The sequence below is a fragment of the Zea mays genome, chromosome 8 (genome assembly GCF_902167145.1).
Source record: "Zea mays cultivar B73 chromosome 8, Zm-B73-REFERENCE-NAM-5.0, whole genome shotgun sequence".
Taxonomy (NCBI): domain Eukaryota; kingdom Viridiplantae; phylum Streptophyta; class Magnoliopsida; order Poales; family Poaceae; genus Zea; species Zea mays.
The window spans coordinates 111734580-111756056 of record NC_050103.1 but is presented as its reverse complement, the minus strand read 5'-3'; positions in this window follow the sequence as shown (position 1 = coordinate 111756056).

Here is a 21477-nt window from a genome sequence, read left to right as displayed (position 1 = left end):
TTGAAGGATATGGACGGCAACGACATTCCTAGATCATGGAATGCGGATGAGCTTCGGCGATATTATGTTTAGTTTGATGTATTTTTTTCTATTCTTTTTGTGGCACCCTTTTCCTTTCCAAAAGGGGAGAAAGGTTTTTAATGGGGCCACAACATGTAATTTCCTTATTTCCATTCTATAAAAGTGATATCCCCCAAAAAATGTAAATGTAAATGCCAAGGGAAAAGAAAAGAAAACAGGGAGAAGCTCAAAAGTCGTTCCTAAGGGAATGCAAAGCTTACAGCGAAAAGTCAACGCTGATTCCGCTGAAAGTAAAAGGCGAAGAAGCTCCTAAGGGAGGCTTACAGCGAAAAGTCAATGTTGATTCCGCTGAAAGTAAAAGGCGAAGAAGCTCCTAAGGGAGGCTTACAGCGAAAAGTCAACGCTGATATATCAAAAAGTAAATGATGAAGTTGAAAAGTAAAAAGATTTGAATCATTCCCAAGGGGATGAAGGACTATGATTATGGTTTTTGAGCACGTGTCCCAATATTCATTTACACAATGCATTTCATCATGTCATTTGCATTCATAAACATTCATTTAGACATATATAGAATCATCATCATACCACACAAAAAGATAGGTGCTTCGGCAATGAGGAAAGACTTCGAAAAAGGGAATTTTTATGCTTCGTTGTGTACGAAAAGAAGGGAAGGTGTTTTTCGCCTTCGGCTCAAAAAAGAAGTTCCGTCCACAGCAAAGCAGATTGTACACAGTTAGCGGGAATAAAATATATTACAAGGTATGTACAAATTTACATAATTTTTTCCATAATGATATTACAAAAGTCTCTCCAGAATTTTTGCAGGAAAGAATATTGTAGCAACTAGCAAGCTTCAGGTCATCGTATTTCAGATTTGTCACACTTCAGCTTCGTCATACTTCAGCTTCGTCATCCTACGTATATTAAAGAACAGAATAAGAAAGGTGCAAATTTTAAGGAGAAGGTAAAAATAATAAATATAAGTTTCTTACCGGCTTAAGATGACTTCGAGCTTCGTCACCCGCCATTTTCCGCCCGCCATTTACCCAAATCTGGGTCATAAATCTATTTCCGATGCTTCGGGCTAGGCTTGGAATATCTATCAGATCTGATGATGATAAGCTGAAATTTGGTCTATTCACAATTTTTCCATGCGTGCAGCCAGCCTTCAGAAAAGCGGTAGCTGTGCCCCGAGAAGCTACCAGGGCGCAGAAGTCAGCATGGCCACCAATAACTTCATCAAGAGCGTCAACCTCGCCTTCAATATATTCTAATGTGCTGGGCAGGTTTTCAGCTGAGGGTGTAAACTTTTCAGATCTGGCTCCGATAGAATGAAACACATCCTTCAACCGCTGCACGCATCGACTGCCGAAGCCTAGGCATTTCTCTTGAAGCTCCTTCAAGGATTTTTGCAAATTTGAATTCTTCTCCATCTCAGTTTTAAGACTTGCTTCAAGGTGTTTCTTTTCCTGCTCAGATTTTTCTGATTGTTTGAGCAATTCATTCTTTAAACTGTTATTCTCGGCTTGGACCTCAGCCAAGGAGCCTTCCATAGACTGAATAACAAAGTCTTTCTTTTCTAATGCACCTTCATGCTCTTTAGCCATGATTTCAAGGTCCTGGATGGCGAAGTCCTTCTTTTTCAGAACAGCTTCGTAATTTTCAACTTTTTCTTCCAAATCTTTGATGATAGTTTTGTTCTTCTCCTCTTCGAGATCTTGTTGCATTTTTAGAACCTTACTTAATAGTATACTCTGTCAAAACAATCTTTGTCAGAAAACGACCTAAAAAATATATATAATAATAATAACAAAATTTGTTACCTTAAAATTAGCATAGAGCAGGCTTCCGGCGATATGGTGCCGCTGGTACCTGCAGAGGTCCGCTTCTAGTTTCGGCAGGCCAACACTCTTGGAGAGGGTTCTAACAACTTTGGCCTCGGTGCGGTTCCGAAGGCATCTTAGCTTCCCTTCGTTGACCCCACCAAATAGCGTAGCCCCTCGCTTATACCCGCAAGATATGGCATATTTTTTCAGCTCTTCTTTTTCAGCGCCTGTTAGCTCTTGTCCAAGCAAATCTTGAAAGTTAAAATTTTCTTCTTCTAAAATGTCATCGATCTGCTCTTTTCCCTTTTCAGTTGCCGTGTTTACCGCAGCCACAGCAGCTTCTTCTTCAGCCATTTTCAGTAGAATATTGTCAATAACTTCAAGAGTGGTTTCCAGATTCGAACCTTCCGTGGTCCCGGCTTCGGCCCCAGCATCTTCGGCTTCGCCGGTTTCAGCTTCGGCGGTTTCCACTCCAGAAGCTTCGGCTGCGGCGCCTTCGGCTTCTGCGGTCTCGGCAAAAACAATTTTTGACACTGTCGCCGGTGGCGGTGTCTGATGAATCACATCTGCTATTTGAATAATTCTTCGTTTTTCGGCAGTGCAGGACTTTCTGCTGCCGAAGCTTCTTTGTCCTTCTGAAAAAACTTCGTCAGTTCTGGCGCCAGCGGACTTAGCTTGACAGGCAAGGGTTCAGTCATTACCTTCAGAATCTCTTCTACTTCGGCAGCAGAAGGTGTCCCAGGAGTGTCTTCTTCTTGAACCAACGTTTTTGGTTCTGGGGATGCAGTTTTCCTTTTTCTTGCAGCAACCACCTTCGGCTCAGGGCTCAACTTTTCAGGGTTCAGCTTTTCAGAAATCTCCTTTTTCTTTTTGGTCATTTTGGTGCTCTCTTCGTCAACGACGCTGGCAATTCTTTTTCTCTTCGGGCCTCCAGCATCTCCGCCCAGTCGCCCATAATCAGGATATTCAAAGCCTATAGCATCAAGTACTCTGTTTAGCCTTCGTTTCGGCCGGGTGCCGAAGGCTGCTGTCATCAATTGGTCCTCTTTTTTAGAGTAATTTCCAAGAATTTCAGTACTCATTATTTCGATTGTTTCGAGCCATTCTTGGCAGGGTGCCTTGAAATATTTCTTGAATTTATAATGATAGGGTAGTCGGACAAGCTCCCCCTCTTTCTTCTCTCCTTTAAGCTTCGGCATAGCCCATTACTTCATAGTTGGAAATACTTTGAAATCCAGAAATTCCTGCACCAAATCCCTAGTGCCAATGTGCTCTACAATAATTCTGAATTCAGCCAACGCCGTTTGGGTTGGACCTTCTGGTGTCATGCTGCACTGGGGTCGGGTTTCTCCGAAGATTAGTTCAAGCGGGCTCTGTACAAGCTTCTCCTTGTCGTCATCAACTTTGACGTAGAACCATTCCGATTTCCAGCCTGCCGGCCACTTGCTTCGATAGCTGATCACAGGGAATTTTGTAGTTTTCCGATATGCAAAATTGTAACAACCAAAAATTTCATGTAGCCCATCCTTTCTGGCCTTAGTTTGGTAGTGTAGCTCGTGTACTCGGCAGAAACCTTCGGCAAATGGCTCCACCCCCTGGCTTCGGAGAGCCCAAATATAAACACTAAGCCTAACAATAGCGTTAGGGGTTAGTTGATGAAAATAGATCCCAAACTTTTGTAGCATATCAGCAATCATCCTATTCAAAGGAAATCTCAAACCAACTTTGAGGAAACTCTTAAAAATCACTATTTCATCTTTCTGTGGCTTCGGAGTAATCTCTTCTCCACCAAAGCGGATTATCTTTTTCTCATCTTCGCTGAAGTAGCCCGACTTCACCATCTTTGGGAAATCAGCCTTCGAGATGGTCGACTTCCCGAAGTCCAGATGACTAGGCTTGCTCGGTACTGCGATATTGTAATCACCGTCAGTATCAGCCTCCTCAATATTTGCTTGTTCTGCTTCAGCGGCAGGGATGTCTTCTGATGTCATCAATCCAGATCGCTTCATTGCTTCAGAGATAGGAACAGTTTCCGCACCTTCGGCTTCGTCTCCCTCGCGCTCAACTCTAGCAGTAGAGCGCACTCTGGCCATTTAATTTTGAATTTCTTGAAAAATTTCTTGGAAAATAATAACCTTTTCTTCCGAAGCTCTTCTTCTGACGAAGCAAACACCAAATTGGAGCTTCGTTTGAATGCGAAAGTCAGGCTTCGGCTATGGTTAAAAATTTTGGCAGCAAAACAGTGCAATAGCAATGAATGATGTGGTAACTTCACACCTACCTGTCTGTTTATATAGTGTTGCAGGTAAGAAGGTGAATCGTCAGGATTTTTACACCAGGCAAACAGTTGCTCGCACCCGCTGAATGGTGGGCCGCAAAAACCAGAATAGTGAACCTGCACGGTGGGACCGCTACGCGCTCGAAAGATGTATCGTTTCTCGACAACGAGCTCAGGGAAGGTGTTTTTCGGACCTTCGGCTTCCTGAAGCCTAAGAGACTTTTTTCACGGATCAAGCTCGTTGCGAAAAACGATCTAGCACCGCGAAGGGGCTACTGTTGGGACCATGCTTTGTCGCCGAAGGTCCTGCAAAAAGAAACAGTTTCGGCTGAAGCTGCTTGAACATGATGCCGAAGACACCGTTCACGAAGCTTCGGAACTACAACATATCCGAAGACGAAGGGTCGAACCGACTTAAAGATAGAATGACCTTTTAGTCCATAAGGGTCTGAGTCATTGTTGTAAACTTTTATGAGGGGCATAATTGTAATTCCTCATGAGTTGTGTCCTGTGTCTATAAATAGTGAACAATATTCCTTTAGTGTTCACGCTTTCCGGTAATTGCTAACGCATCACTCGGGAATTACTGTCAAGGCAAAGGTATAAATGTACCTAAACATTGTATTCAAATACATTAAATTCATATAATAAGACATGTGAATGATGTTATTCATTTTCAATGTATTTATCTTTAACGTTTCATATTTTATATTACTTTGTTCTATTCTTGTAATTTTAATTACGAAGGTGAAACCTTCGTAACATTATACTTGTAACCTTCGTCCGGAGATTCATTAAATCCTTGTGGAAATAATGCTTCGAAGGACGAAGGGCTTTGATATTTAACATTTTATGTTGCCTTGTTCTTAATTCATAGCACTTGAGAACAAGTCCCCAACAGGGTTCAAGCTGGATTATCGACAGTGGATGCACAAACCATATGACGGGGGAGAAGAACATGTTCACCTCCTACGTCAAAAACAAGGATTCCCAAGATTCAATAATATTCGGTGATGGGAATCAAGGCAAGGTAAAAGGGTTAGGTAAAATTGCAATCTCAAATGAGCACTCTATTTCTAATGTGTTTTTAGTTGAGTCTCTTGGATATAATTTGCTATTTGTGAGTCAATTATGCAAAATGGGATATAATTGTCTATTCACAAACATATATGTGTCTGTCTTTAGAAGGTGTGACGGTTCACTAGCTTTAAGGGTGTACTAGACGGCAAACTTTATTTAGTTGATTTTGCAAAAGAGGAGGCCGGTCTAGATGCATGCTTAATTGCTAAAACTTGCATGGGCTGGCTGTGGCATCGCCGTTTAGCACAAGTGGGGATGAAGAACCTTCACAAGCTTCTAAAGGGAGAACACGTGATAGGTTTAACTAACGTGCATTTCGAAAAAGATAGACCTTGTGCAGCTTGCCAAGCAGGTAAACAAGTGGGAGGAGCGCATCACAGCAAGAATGTGATGACCACATCAAGACCCCTGGAGCTGCTACATATGGACCTCTTCGGACCCGTCGCCTATCTAAGCATAGGAGGAAGTAAGTATGGTTTAGTTATTGTTGATGACTTTTCCCGCTTCACTTGGGTGTTCTTTTTGCACGATAAATCTGAAACCCAAGGGACCCTCAAGCGCTTCCTAAGGAGAGCTCAAAATGAGTTTGAGCTCAAGGTGAAGAAGATAAGGAGCGACAATGTGTCCGAGTTCAAGAACCTTCAAGTAGAGGAGTACCTTGAGGAGGAAGGGATCAAGCACGATGTTGGGACCATGCTTCGTCGCTGAAGGTCCTGCAAAAAGAAACAGCTTCGGCTGAAGCTGCTTGAACATGATGCAGAAGACACCGTTCACGAAGCTTCGGAACTACAGCATATCCGAAGACGAAGGGTCGAACCGACTTAAAGATAGAATGACCTTTTAGCCCATAAGGGTCTGAGTCATTGTTGTAAATTTTTATGAGGGGCATAATTGTAATTCCTCATGAGCTGTGTCCTGTGCCTATAAATAGTGAACAATATTCCTTTACTGTTCACGGATTCCTGTAATTGCTAACGCATCACTCGAGAATTATTGTTTATCAAAGGCAAAGGTATAAATGTACCTAAACATTGTGTTCAGATATTATAAATTCATTTAATAATATATGTGAATGATGTCGTTTATTTTCAATGTATTTAACTTTAATATTTCATGTTTTACTTTACTTTGTATTATTTTTAAGTTCACTTACGAAGGTGAAAACCTTCGTAGCATTATGCCCGTGACCTTCGTCCGAGGTTCATTAAATCCTTGTGGAAATAATGCTTCGGCGGACGAAGGGCATTGATATTTAACATTTTATGTTGCCTTGTTCTTAATTCATAGCATTTGAGAACAAGTCCACAACATTGGCGCCCACCGTCGGTAAACTCACTTCCACTTTTTTGAGCTGATGGCTTCGTTCAACATTCAAGCTGGAGCTGCTTCGGCTCCGAAGTTGGTACTCCCGATAACAGGCGGTTCATGCTCAGAGCCAGCCAACAAGAAGCAGAAGAAGGAGGCACAGAGAAGGGTACAACATGTTGGGGTGCAAGGACCCTTCATCAAGTCAAGATGGTCTCACATTCCAATTACCTTCTCCCAAGAGGATCTTCAACTCAAGGATTACCCACACAACGATGCTATGGTTATCTCTTGTGTGATCAAAGGATTCTTGGTCCATAATGTTTTGGTTGATACAGGCAGCGCAGCTGATATCATATTTGCTAAGGCCTTCAGACAGATGCAAGAGTCCGAAGACAAAATTCATGATGCCACACATCCCCTTTGTGGCTTCGGAGGAAGGCAGATTGTAGCACTCGGCAAAATCACAATGCCAGTGACCTTCGGATTTATCAACAACACAAGGACTGAACAAGTTGTGTTTGATATTGTTGATATGGAATACCCTTACAATGCAATCATTGGTCGTGGCACTCTCAATGCCTTCGAAGCAATTCTTCATCCAGCTTATCTTTGCATGAAGATACCTTCGGACCAAGGGCCCATTGCTATTCATGGAAGTCAGGAAGCTGCCAGAAGGGCCGAAGGAAATTGGACAGACTCAAAAGCAATCCATAACACAGATGGAGCTGAAGCTTGTGAGCAATACAAGTTCAGAAGAGAAAAAGCTGCTTCGGCTGATCAGCCGAAGCCCATGCTCTTATGTGAGGACATAGCAGAGCAGAAGGTGCTATTGGGATCTCAATTGTCCGAAGAACAGGAGAAAACCTTGATAAGGTTTTTGTTCAACAATAAAGATGTTTTTGCTTGGTCAGCTAATGATCTTTGCGGAGTTAACAGGGATGTTATTGAGCACTCGCTCAATGTTGATCCATCCTTCAGACCCAGAAAGCAGAGGCTTCGGAAGATGTCTGATGACAAGGCCGAAGGTGCTCGGAATGAAGTGAAAAGACTCCTCAGTGCCGGAGTTATCAGAGAGGTAAAATACCCAGAATGGTTGGCTAACACTGTTATGGTGAAGAAGGCCAATGGTAAATGGAGAATGTGTATCGATTTTACTGATCTCAATAAGGCCTGTCGGAAGGACGAGTTTCCATTGCCAAGGATAGATTCCTTAGTCGATGCAGCAGCTTCATCAGAGCTTATGAGTCTGCTGGATTGCTATTCAGGCTATCACCAAATCTGGATGAAAAAGGAGGATGAACCGAAAACCAGCTTCATAACCCCTAGTGGAACATATTGTTACCTTCGGATGCCTGAGGGGCTTAAGAATGCTGGAGGAAGCTTCAGCAGAATGACAGCGAAGGTTCTCCATTCTCAGATAGGCAGGAATGTGCTAACTTATGTTGATGATATCATTGTAAAAAGCACGAAGCAAGATAATCACATTGCTGATCTGCAGGAGACCTTCGCTAATTTTAGACAGGCTGGTTTAAAGCTAAATCCAGAAAAATGTGTCTTCGGCGTGAAGAAGGGGAAATTTCTTGGTTGCCTAGTTTCAACAAAGGGAATTGAGGCTAATCCAAGAAAAATTGAAGCTATACTTCGAATGGAACCACCAAGTACAAAGAAGGGGGCTCAAAGATTGACAGGAAGGCTGGCATCTCTCAACAGATTCATATCTAGATCAGCAGAGAGAAATTTACCATTTTTCGAAGTGCTGAAGTCAGCCGAAGTTTTTCAATGGGGACCAGTCCAGCAGAGAGCCTTCGAAGAACTGAAGCAATATTTGATAGATTTAACAACACTAACTCCACCAACGCCAGGGGCTCCTTTGTTATTATATGTGGCAGCTTCGCACTCAGCGGTAAGTGCAGCACTTGTCTAGGAGAAGCTTGAAGGCCAAGTCAAGAAGCAGGCCCCAATATATTTTGTATCCGAAGTTCTTAGTTTATCAAAGAAAAATTATACAGAATTGGAGAAAGTACTGTATGCTGTTTTGATGGCCTCCAGGAAGCTTCGGCATTATTTTCAAGCTTACAACATAGTTGTTCCTTCTTCACAACCGTTGAAGGATATTATGAGAAATCGAGAAGCTACTGGAAGGATTGGAAAATGGGCTGCAGAGCTCAATGAATTTTGTATTGATTATGTCCATAGATCTTCGATTCAGTCCCAAGCGTTGGCAGACTTCATTGCTGACTGGACGCCAGGGGCTCAGGAGGAAGAAACGAATAAAGATGCCGAAGCATGGACAGTGTTTTGCGATGGGTCTTGGGGAACCTTCAGAGCAGGAGCAGCTGCTGTGTTGGTTTCACCTTCCAAAGTTAAAACTTGTTATGCGGCAAGACTTGATTTCAGTTGTACAAACAATATTGCTGAATACGAAGCTTTGCTTTTGGGTCTTCGGAAGTTAAAGGCAATGGGGATCAGAAGGGCCATTCTTAAAACTGATTCCCAAGTTATTTCTGGTCATATTGACAAGAGCTATAAAGCAAGAGATCCGAAGCTTGAAAAATATCTAGATACAGTCCGAAGGATTGAGGCTTCCTTTGAAGGATTCTCTGTTAAAAATATTCCTCGTGGAGAAATTGAATACGCTGATCTATTGGCCAAGTCAGCAGCGCAGGGGCTGCCTTTACCTTCGGAAGTATTTTTCGAAACAATAAAAGCACCTTCGGTCGAGCTTCTTGAAAGAGCGGTCCTCAACATATCCCCTGTCTATAGTGAAGATTGGAGAACTGAAATCATCTCTTTCCTTTAGGGTAATTTTCTTTCAGACGACGAAGCTTATAACAGGAGGATAGAAGCAAGAGCTCGACCATATGTCATAATAGAAGGGGAGCTATACAAGCGTGGGGTCTGTTCCCCGTTGCTCAAGTGTTTATCCAGATCCGAAGGTATAGAATTAATGAAGGAAATACACGCAAGCCTGTGTGGATCTCACATTGGATCTAGGCCTTTGCTCGGGAAAGTTTTTCGTCAAGGATTTTATTGGCCAAAGGCAGCTTCTGATGCAGCGGATTTAGTCCAAAAGTGCGAAGGTTGTCAGAAATGTGCAAGTGATCAAAAACAACCTTCGTCTTTAACTCAATTAATACAACCCACTTCGCCGTTGCAAAGGTGGGGCCTTGATTTACTAGGGCCATTACCACCAGCACAGGGAAACTTAAGATATGTTGTAGTGGCAGTGGAATATTTTTCTAAGTGGATTGAGGCAAAGCCTCTAGCCACAATAACTTCGGTTACTATTCAAAAGTTTTTCTGGCAAAATATTGTTTGTCGCTTCGGGGTGCCGAAGGCCATTACTGTGGATAATGGGACACAGTTTGATTCTGAAGCTTTCAGAGAATTTTGTGATCAAATTGGCACGAAGATCCATTTTGCATCAGTTTGACATCCGGAGTCAAACGGACTTGTCGAAAGAGCTAACGGGATCATAATGACAGGAATAATGAAGTCAATCTTGAATCAGCCTAGGGGAAAGTGGCCAAACGAGTTAATCAAAGTGGTGTGGAGCCATAACACAACCATGTCAAGATCAACAGGCTTTACGCCATTCAAACTATTGTTTGGGGATGAAGCAATAACCTCGGAAGAGGCCAAAGCAGGATCAATAAGAACAGTAGCTTCGGCAGAAGGCGAAGACGAAGCTGATTGCTCTGTGCAAAAAGATGCTATAGAAGGGATCAGACTTCAAGCTGTGGAAAACATCAATAAATATCAAGCCGAAACAATAAAATGGCGTGACAGGAAGGTTAAGCTGAAGAACATTGAACCAGGACATCTGGTGCTTCGAAGAGTAGCCAACCCTGAGACAGTAGGCAAATTACAGCTGAAGTGGGAAGGACCTTTTTTGGTAGTATCTTCGTCAAGACCCGGTTCCTACAGATTGAAGGATATGGACGGCAACGACATTCCTAGATCATGGAATGCAGATGAGCTTCGGCGATATTATGTTTAGTTTGATGTAATTTTTTCTATTCCTTTTTGTGGCACCCTTTTCCTTACCAAAGGGGGAGAAAGGTTTTTAATGGGGCCACAACATGTAATTTTTCTTTTCCTTATTTCAATTCTATAAAAGTGATATCCCCAAAAAAATGTAAATGTAAATGCAAAGGGAAAAGAAAAGAAAACAGGGAGAAGCTCAAAAGTCGTTCCTAAGGGAATGCAGAGCTTACAGCGAAAAGTCAACGCTGATTCCGCTGAAAGTAAAAGGCAAAGAAGCTCCTAAGGGAGGCTTACAGCGAAAAGTCAACGCTGATACACCGAAAAGTAAACGGTGAAGCCGAAAAGTAAACGGCAAAAACGATTTGAATCATTCCCAAGGGGATGAAGGGCTATGATTATGGTTTATGAACATGTGTCCCAATATTCATTTGCACAATACATTTCATCATCTCATTTGCATTCATAAACATTCATTTAGACATATATAGAATCATCATCATACCACACAAAAAAGATAGGTGCTTCGACAATGAGGAAAGACTTCGAAAAAGGAAAAAAAAATTATGCTTCGTTGTGTACGAAAAGAAGGGAAGGTGTTTTTCGCCTTCGGCTCAAAAAAGAAGTTTCGTCCACAGCAAAGCAGATTGTACACAGATAGCGAAAACAAAATATATTACAAGGTATGTACAAATTTACATGAGTTTTTCCATAATGATATTACAAAAGTCTCTCCAGAATTTTTGTAGGAAAGAATATTGTAGCAACTATCAAGCTTCAGGTCGTCATACTTCAGCTTTGTCATACTTCAGCTTCGTCATCCTACGTATATTAAAGAGCATAATAAGAAAGGTGCAAATTTCAAGGAGAAGGTAAAAGTAATAAACATAAGTTTCTTACCGGCTTAAGATGACTTCGAGCTTCGTCACCCGCCATTTTCCGCCCGCCATTTACCCAAATCTGGGTCATAAATCTATTTCCGATGCTTCGGGCTAGGCTTGGAATATCTATTAGATCTGATGATGATAAGCTAAAATTTGGTCTATTCACAATTTTTCCATGCGTACAGCCAGCCTTCAGAAAAGCGGTAGCTGTGCCCCGAGAAGCTACCAGGGCGCAGAAGTCGGCATGGTCACCAATAACTTCGTCAAGAGCATCAACCTCGCCTTCAATATATTCTAATGTGTTGGGCAGGTTTTCAGCTGAAGGTGTAAATTTTTCAGAGCTGGCTCCGATAGAATGAAACACATCCTTCAGCCGCTGCACACATCGGCTGCCGAAGCTTAGGCATTTCTCTTGAAGTTCCTTCAAGGATTTTTGCAAATTTGAATTCTTATCCATCTCAGTTTTAATACTTGCTTCAAGGTGTTTCTTTTCCTGCTCAGATTTTTCTAATTGTTTGAGCAATTCATTCTTTAAACTGTCATTCTCGGCTTGGACCTCAGCCAAGGAGCCATCCATAGACTGAATAACAAAGTCTTTCTTTTCTAATGCACCTTCGTGTTCTTTAGCCATGATTTCAAGGTCCTAGATGGTGAAGTCCTTCTTTTTCAGAACAGCTTCGTAATTTGCAACTTTTTCTTCCAAATCTTTGATGATAGTTTTGGTCTTCTCCTCTTCGAGATCTTGTTGCATTTTTAGAACCTTACTTAATAGTATACTCTGCCAAAACAATCTTCGTCAGAAAACGATCTAAAAAAATAATATAATAAAAAATAAATATAATAATAATAATAAAATTTGTTACCTTAAAATTAGCATAGAGCAGGCTTCCGGCGATATGGTGTCGCTGGTACCTGCAGAGGTCCACTTCTAGTTTCGGCAGGCCAACGCTTTTGGAGAGGGTTCTAACAACTTTAGCCTCGGTGCGGTTCCGAAGGCATCTTAGCTTCCCTTCGTTGACCCCACCAAATAGCGTAGCCCCTGGCTTATACCCGCAAGATATGGCATATTTTTTCAACTCTTCTTTTTCGGCGCCTGTTAGCTCTTGTCCAAGCAAATCTTGAAAGTTAAAATTTTCTGCTTCTAAAATGTCATCGATCTGCTCTTTTCCCTTTTCAGTTGTCGTGTTTACCGCAGCCACAGCAGCTTCTTCTTCAGCCAATTTCAGGAGAATATTGTCAATAACTTCAAGAGTGGTTTCCAGATTCGAACCTTCCGTGGTCGCGGCTTCGGCCCCAGTAGCTTCGGCTTCGCCGGTTTCAGCTTCGGTGGTTTCCACTCTGCTGGCTTCGGCTGTGGCGCCTTCGGCTTCAGTGGTCTCGGCAAAAACAATTTTTGACACTGTCGCCGGTGGCGGCGTCTGATGTATCACATCTGCTATTTGAATAATTCTTCATTTTTTCGGAAGTGCAGGACTTTCTACTGGCGAAGCTTCTTTGTCCTTCTGAAAAAACTTCATCAGTTCCGGCGCCAGCGGACTTAGCTTGACAGGCAAAGGTTCAGTCATTACCTTCAGAATCTCTTCTACTTCGGCGGCAGAAGGTGTCGCAGGAGTTTCTTCTTCTCGAACCAATGTTTTTGGTTCTGGAGATGCAGTTTTCCTTTTTCTTGCAGCAGCCACCTTCGGCTCAGGGCTCAGCTTTTCAGAAATTTCCTTTTTCTTTTTGGCCACTTTGGTGCTTTCTTCGTCAACGGCGCTGGCAATTCTTTTTCTCTTCGGGCCTCCAGCATCTCCGCCCAATCGCCCATAATCAGGATATTCAAAGCCTATAGCATCAAGCACTCTGTTTAGCCTTCGTTTCGGCCGGGTGCCGAAGGCTGCTGTCATCAATTGGTCCTCTTTTTTAGAGTAATTTCCAAGAATTTCAGTACTCATTATTTCGATTGTTTCGAGCCATTCTTGGCAGGGTGCCTTAAAATATTTCTTGAATTTATAATGATAGGGTAGTCGGACAAGCTCCCCCTCTTTCTTCTCTCCTTTAAGCTTCGGCATAGCCCATTCCTTCATAGTTGGAAATACTTTGAAAGCCAGAAATTCCTGCACCAAATCCCTAGTGCCAATGTGCTCTGCAATAACTCTGAATTCAGCCAACGCCGTTTGGGTTGGACCTTCTGGTGTCATATTGCACTGGGGTCGGGTTTCTCCGAAGATTAGTTCAAGCGGACTCTGTACAAGCTTCTCCTTGTCATCATCAACTTTGATGTAGAACCATTCCGATTTCCAGCCTGCCGGCCACTTGCTTTGGTAGCTGATCACAGGAAATTTTGTAGTTTTCCGATACGCAAAATTGTAACAACCAAAATTTTCATGTAGCCCATCCTTTCTGGCCTTAGTTTGGTAGTGTAGCTCGTGTACTCGGCATAAACCTTCGGCAAATGGCTCCACCCCCTGGCTTCGGAGAGCCCAAATATAAACACTAAGCCTAACAATAGCGTTAGGAGTTAGTTGATGAAAATAGATCCCAAACTTTTTTAGCACATCAGCAATCATCCTATTCAAAGGAAATCTCAAGCCAGCTTTGAGGAAACTCTTGAAAATCACTATTTCATCTTTCTGTGGCTTCGGGGTAATTTCTTCTCCACCAAAGCGAATCATCTTTTTCTCATCTTCGCTAAAGTAGCCCGACTTCACCATCTTTGGGAAATTAGCCTTCGAGATGGTCGACTTCCCGAAGTTCAGATGACTAGGCTTGCTCGGTACTGCGATATTGTAATCACCGTCAGAATCAGCCTCCTCAATATATGCTTGTTCTGCTTCAGCAGTAGGGATGTCTTCCGATGTCATCAATCCAGATCGCTTCATTGCTTCAGAGATAGGAACAGTTTCCGCACCTTCGGTTTCGTCTCCCTCGCGCTCAACTCTAGCAGTAGAGCGCACTCTGGCCATTTAATTTTGAATTTCTTGAAAAATTTCTTGGAAATTAATAACCTTTTCTTCCGAAGCTCTTCTTCTGACGAAGCAAACACCAAACAGGAGCTTCGTTTGAACGCGAAAGTTAAGCTTCGGCTATGGTTAAAAATTTTGGCAGCAAAACAGTGCAATAGCAATGAATGTTGTGGTAACTTCACACCTACCTGTCTGTTTATATAGTGCTGCAGGTAAGAAGGTGAATCGTCAGGATTTTTACACCAGGCAAACAGTTGCTCGCACCCGCTGAACGGTGGGCCGCAAAAACCAGAATAGTGAACCTGCATGGTGGGACCGCTACGCGCTCGAAAGCTGTATCATTTCTCGACAACGAGCTCAGGGAAGGTGTTTTTCGGACCTTCGGCTTCCTGAAGCCTAAGAGACTTTTTTCACGGATCAAGCTCGTTACGAAAAACGATCTAGCACCGCGAAGGGGCTACTGTTGGGACCATGCTTCGTCGCCGAAGGTCCTGCAAAAAGAAACAGCTTCGGCTGAAGCTGCTTGAACATGATGCCGAAGACACCGTTCACGAAGCTTCGGAACTACAGCATATCCGAAGACGAAGGGTCGAACCGACTTAAAGATAGAATGACCTTTTAGCCCATAAGGGTCTGAGTCATTGTTGTAAACTTTTATGAGGGGCATAATTGTAATTCCTCATGAGCTGTGTCCTGTGCCTATAAATAGTGAACAGTATTCCTTTACTGTTCACGGATTCCTGTAATTGCTAACGCATCACTCGGGAATTATTGTTTATCAAAGGCAAAGGTATAAATGTACCTAAACATTGTGTTCAGATATTATAAATTCATTTAATAATATATGTGAATGATGTCGTTTATTTTCAATGTATTTAACTTTAATATTTCATGTTTTACTTTACTTTGTATTATTTTTAAGTTCACTTACGAAGGTGAAACCTTCGTAGCATTATGCCCGTGATCTTCGTCCGAGGTTCATTAAATCCTTGTGGAAATAATGCTTCGGCGGACGAAGGGCATTGATATTTAACATTTTATGTTGCCTTGTTCTTAATTCATAGCATTTGAGAACAAGTCCACAACACACGAGTTCTCCGCTCCCTACACACCACAGCAAAATGGTGTGGTAGAGAGGAAGAACAGGACGCTAATCGATATGGCGAGGACGATGCTTGGAGAGTTCAAGACCCCTGAGCGCTTTTGGTCGGAAGCAGTGAACACGGCTTGCCACGCCATCAACCGGGTCTACCTTCACCGCCTCCTCAAGAAGACCTCGTATGAGCTTCTAACCGGTAACAAACCCAATGTATCTTACTTTCGTGTATTTGGGATCAAATGCTACATTCTAGTGAAGAAGGGTAGAAATTCTAAGTTTGCTCCCAAAGCTGTAGAAGGGTTTTTGTTAGGTTATGATTCAAATACAAAGGCGTATAGGGTCTTCAACAAATCACCGGGTTTGGTTGAAGTCTCTAGCGACGTTGTATTTGATGAGACTAATGGCTCTCCAAGAGAGCAAGTTGTTGATCTTGATGATGTAGATGAAGAAGATGTTCCGACGGCCGCTATACGAACCATGGCGATTGGTGATGTACGACCACAGGAACAAAAGGAGCAAGATCAACCTTCTTCCTCGACAATGGTGCATCCCTCAACTCAAGACGATGAACAGGTTCATCAAGAGGAGGCGTATGATCAAGGGAGAGCACAAGATGATAATGTGATGGAGGAAGAAGCACAACCGGCACCTCCAACCCAAGTTCGAGCGACGATTCAAAGGGATCATCCCGTCGACCAAATTTTGGGTGACATTAGCAAGGGAGTAACTACTCGGTCTCGATTAGTTAATTTTTGTGAGCATTACTCCTTTGTCTCTTCTATTGAGCCTTTCAGGGTAGAGGAGGCCTTGCTAGATCTGGACTGGGTGTTGGCCATGCAAGAGGAGCTCAACAACTTCAAGAGGAATGAAGTTTGGACACTGGTGCCTCGTCCTAAGCAAAATGTTGTGGGAACCAAGTGGGTGTTCCGCAACAAACAAGACGAGCACGGAGTGGTGACGAGGAATAAGGCTCGACTTGTGTCAAAAGGTTATGCCCAAGTCGCAGGTTTGGACTTTGAGGAGACTTTTGCTCCTGTGGCTAGGCTAGAGTCCATTCGTATTTTGCTAGCATATGTCGCTCACTATTCTTTCAGGTTGTTCCAAATGGATGTGAAGAGCGCTTTCCTCAACGGGCCAATCAAGGAGGAGGTGTACGTAGAGCAACCCCCTGGCTTCGAGGATGAACGGTACCCCGACCACGTGTGTAAGCTCTCTAAGGCGCTCTATGGACTTAAGCAAGCCCCAAGAGCATGGTATGAATGCCTTAGAGACTTTCTAATTGCTAATGCTTTCAAGGTTGGGAAAGCCAATCCAACTCTTTTCACTAAGACTTGTGATGGTGATCTTTTTGTGTGCCAAATTTATGTCGATGACATAATATTTGGTTCTACTAATAAAAAGTCTTGTGAAGAGTTTAGCAGGGTGATGACGCAGAAATTCGAGATGTCGATGATGGGCGAGTTGAACTACTTCCTTGGGTTCCAAGTGAAGCAACTCAAGGATGGCACCTTCATCTCTCAAACGAAGTACACGCAAGACTTGCTGAAGCGGTTTGGGATGAAGGACGCCAAGCCCGCAAAGACTCTGATGGGGACCGACGGACACACCGACCTCAACAAAGGAGGTAAGTCCGTTGATCAAAAAGCATACCGGTCAATGATAGGGTCTTTACTTTATTTATGTGCTAGTAGACGGATATTATGCTTAGCGTATGCATGTGTGCTAGATTTCAATCCGATCCTAAGGAGTGTCACTTAGTGGCGGTGAAGCGAATCCTTAGATATTTAGTTGCTACGTCTTGCTTCGGGCTCTGGTATCCAAAGGGGTCTACCTTTGACTTGATTGGATATTCAGATTCCGACTATGCTGGATGTAAGATCGATAGGAAGAGTACATCGGGGACGTGCCAATTCTTAGGAAGGTCCCTGGTGTCATGGAATTCTAAGAAACAAACCTCCGTTGCCCTATCCACCGCTGAGGCCAAGTATGTTGCCGCAGGACAGTGTTGCGCGCAACTACTTTGGATGAGGCAAACCCTCCGGGACTTTGGCTACAATCTGAGCAAAGTCCCACTCCTATGTGATAATGAGAGTGCTATCCGCATGGCGGAAAATCCTGTTGAACACAGCCGCACAAAGCACATAGACATCCGGCATCACTTTTTGAGAGACCACCAGCAAAAGGGAGATATCGAAGTGTTTCATGTTAGCACCGAGAACCAGCTAGCCGATATCTTTACCAAGCCTCTAGATGAGAAGACCTTTTGCAGGTTGCGTAGTGAGCTAAATGTCTTAGATTCGCGGAACCTGGATTGAATTATAGCATACTTGTGTTTATGCCTTTGATCATGTTTATTATGCATTGTGTTGGTTATTTATGGTGCTCAAGTTGTACAAGCACTCCCCGGACCTCACAAGTCCTTGTGCAAGTGACGCACACATTTAGGGGGAGATGTGTTACAACTTGACCCTTTGAGACTAACCATGTGCTTAAGTTTCCTTGATTTAGTCTCGAAGGAGGATTGAAAGGGAAAAGGTGAACTTGGACCATGCAAGACTTCCACTGCACTCCGATGAGAGGGTAACTTATTCCAAGTTCATCTCTTATACTCTTATTGCCTTCTTACTCTTAGTTGAAGATTTTGGTGAGGCAATGGGGTTAAAGGGCCAAGATTAATCCCGTTTTGGTGCTTGATGCCAAAGGGGGAGAAAATAAGGCTAAAGCAATTAATGGATTAGCTACCACTTGAGAAATTTTGAAAATAGTAGAATAGAGCTTTTTGATTTGTCAAAACTCTCTTGTTATCTCTTTTGTCAAAAGTTGGCCTTTTGTGGGGGAAATGGTTGATTATGGGAAAAGGGGGGAGTTTTTGAAATCTTTGATCAATTTCTCTTGGAACAACTCTCTTTATATCTCTACAAGCGTGTTTGACTTAGAGATAGGAATTTGAGGTTGATTTGCAAAAACAAACCAAGTGGTGGCAAAGGGTGATCCATATATGTCAAATTTGAATCAAAACAATTTTGAGTTCTTATTTGAATTGATTTTGCACTTGTTCTACTTGCTTTATGTTGTGTTGGCATAAATCACCAAAAAGGGGGAGATTGAAAGGGAAATGTGCCTTTGGGCCATTTCTAAGTATTTTGGTGATTTAGTGTCCAACACTAGTGCCTAAATGTCAAATGGTGGACAAAGTACAAATCAAGTATAAAGGTATGTTTCTCAGACTTAGTACATTGTTTTAGAGACTAATGTATTGTGTCTAAGTGCTGGAAACAGAAAGAATCGAATTGGAGAAGAGATGGCCGGGTGCAGTCAAGACTCGGCTCAGTCTGGGTGCACCGGACTGTCCGGTGCGCCAGGCTGGCTCAGGCGAACTTGCTGCTCTCGGGAAGTAATTAACGGCGTACGGCTATAATTCACCGGACTGTCCGGTGGTGCACCAGACTGTACGGTGAGCCAACGGTCGGCCGGGCCAACGGTCGGCCGCGCGATCCGCGCGGGACACGTGGCCGAGCCAACGGCTAGAAGGGGGCACCGGACAGTGTCCGGTGCGCCAACGGCTCCAAGGCTGCCAACGATCGGCTTCGTCAAAGAAGGAAAGAAATCCGCACCGGACAGTGTCCGGTGGTGCACCGGACTGTCCGGTGCGCCAGGCGACAGAAGGCAAGAATAGCCTTCCTGGAATGCTCTCAACGACTCCTAGCTGCCTTGGGGCTATAAAAGGGACCCCTAGGCGCATGGAGGAGCACACCAAGCATTCTCTAAGCATTCCTAAGCACTAAGACATCGATTCCGCGCTTTTGATTCCTTGCGATAGCAATTAGAGCTCTAGTTGAGTTGTGAACTCATAGAGTCGTGTTGTGAGCTCTTGTTGCGACTTGTGTGCGTGGTGTTGCTGTGATTTCTTGTCTTGAGTGTGTTGCTCATCCCTCCCTTACTCCGTGCTTCTTTGTGAATTTCAAGTGTAAGGGCGAGAGGCTCCAAAGTGTGGAGATTCCTCGCAAACGGGATAAAGTAAAGCAAGCAAAACACCGTGGTATTCAAGTGGGTCTTTGGACCGCTTGAGAGGGGTTGATTGCAACCCTCGTCCGTTGGGACGCCACAACGTGGAGTAGGCAAGCGTTGGTCTTGGCCGAACCACGGGATAAACCACTGTGCCATCTCTATGATTGATCTCTTGTGGTTATTGTGTTTTGTTGAGACTCCTCTCTAGCCACTTGGCATTATTGTGCTAACACCTAATCAAGTTTTTGTGGATTAAGTTTCAAGTTTTACAGGATCACCTATTCACCCCCCCCCTCTAGGTGCTCTCACATACCCCTACCATGGTCATTGTCGCATTTAGCTAGGACGTACATGGCACAAAAATACTCAAAAACTCATAAGTAGAAACATCCAAGATGTCGGGGAGCTACTCACCCTAGCCGACAAGTGTGCTCAAGCAGCTAAAAGAAGAGCCTAAGATGTACCCAAGGACACTCAATCAAGGCTATCTAAGTTGGGCCCCCACTTAGTGAACCCCCAAAAGAAGAAGAAAAAGATGTTTGGACCCACCTAATATGTGTTATAGTACAACTCAATGAGCTAAGCCCAACGCTGGTGCATAACCCACCATAGTGTCTTAAGGTGCTAGTAAGCATTGCCCTATACATAGGACAAGTTTACATGGCTTGACTGAGTGTAGGGCAGTTAAGGAAACAAAAAAATTAGCAATGGGTCGCCTAAAGGTACATGGGACAGAAGCATCTCGATAGGCAATGGACCAAGCAAAAGACCCCACTCAATGGGGTCCCTAGGCATTAAACAACCCACCCCAGGATTGGGGCAAGACAACCTCAACTTTCAAGACCTAGTGCGCAATGTGACCATGATCCATGGGCCCACCAAAGGCATAGACTCTCAGCATGGCCTCAAATTACTTCACCAAGATGTACATCCAATCAACCCCTAGCCTTGCTACACTAAGTCCCTCACGTAGGATGACACTCCTACTACTTTTGACTCAGCTGATTGCCCTGAAAGCATGACCAAGGCAAGAGTCTTAGCCCTCGTGGTCTCCCTGACCATAAATAACATCAGGCTCAAACATGTCCTGATCGATGTTGGTGCCAACCTACACATCATATCCCTATATCCATTCGAGACATCGCAAATCCCTTGCAACAGCCTCACAAGGGCCAACCCCTTTGCGAAAATGTCCCTTGGCATAATCCTCCCTACTGGAGCTGTAAGGTTCCCAATCACTTTCAGCTCTTGCAAAAACCTTTGTTCTAAGTATGTAGAGTTTATCATAGCCAATCTCTAGTTCCATACCAACCCATCCTTGGTTGCCCAATGCTTTACAAGTTCATGCAGCAGTTCCATTATGGCCACCTGATCCTCAAGATACCAAACCCCATGGGAGTCATCTCAGTTTGGGGGACCAGCTCGAGGCGATGGCAATAATAGAAAAGTTATATGCCATGACCATGTTGAAGATGAGTTACTCTATGGGGGGCCTACCAACTAGATCCAGGAATCTTTAGTGCGTTAGTAAAATAGCAGGGCTCGCAATCAACCTAATGTCTAGGGGACTCTTAGGGCCCTCCAATGGGCTTAAGAGATGGTCTTATGCCTCAGGGACCGAGGTCATCCCCATCAAAGCCATACAAATCTAGACAACCCGGGATCACAAAAAGTTGATGATCGACAATAATGTTGGTTGTTCACTATGCGGGCATGGGAAATAGATGAGCACCATAATAGGAAAACAATTGTAGGCGTCTAGAGGGATAGAGCACAACATGATGAGAGTGGCATGCACGGATGCACCAACTTTGAATTGCATTTTAAAGTATATCTAAGTGTCTCCTTAGAGCATCTCCAACAAGGTACCTTAAAATAACGTCCTAAAAATTAAAGTACTACATCATTTAAAGTATTTAGGGCACAAAAAGAAAATTGAGCTAAATCATGTATTTTAGGAAATAAATTATATTGGAGCTATTTTTGTGTTAAGCACTATATTTTAAGACATTGTTGGAGATGCTCATGTTCGCGTTGATAG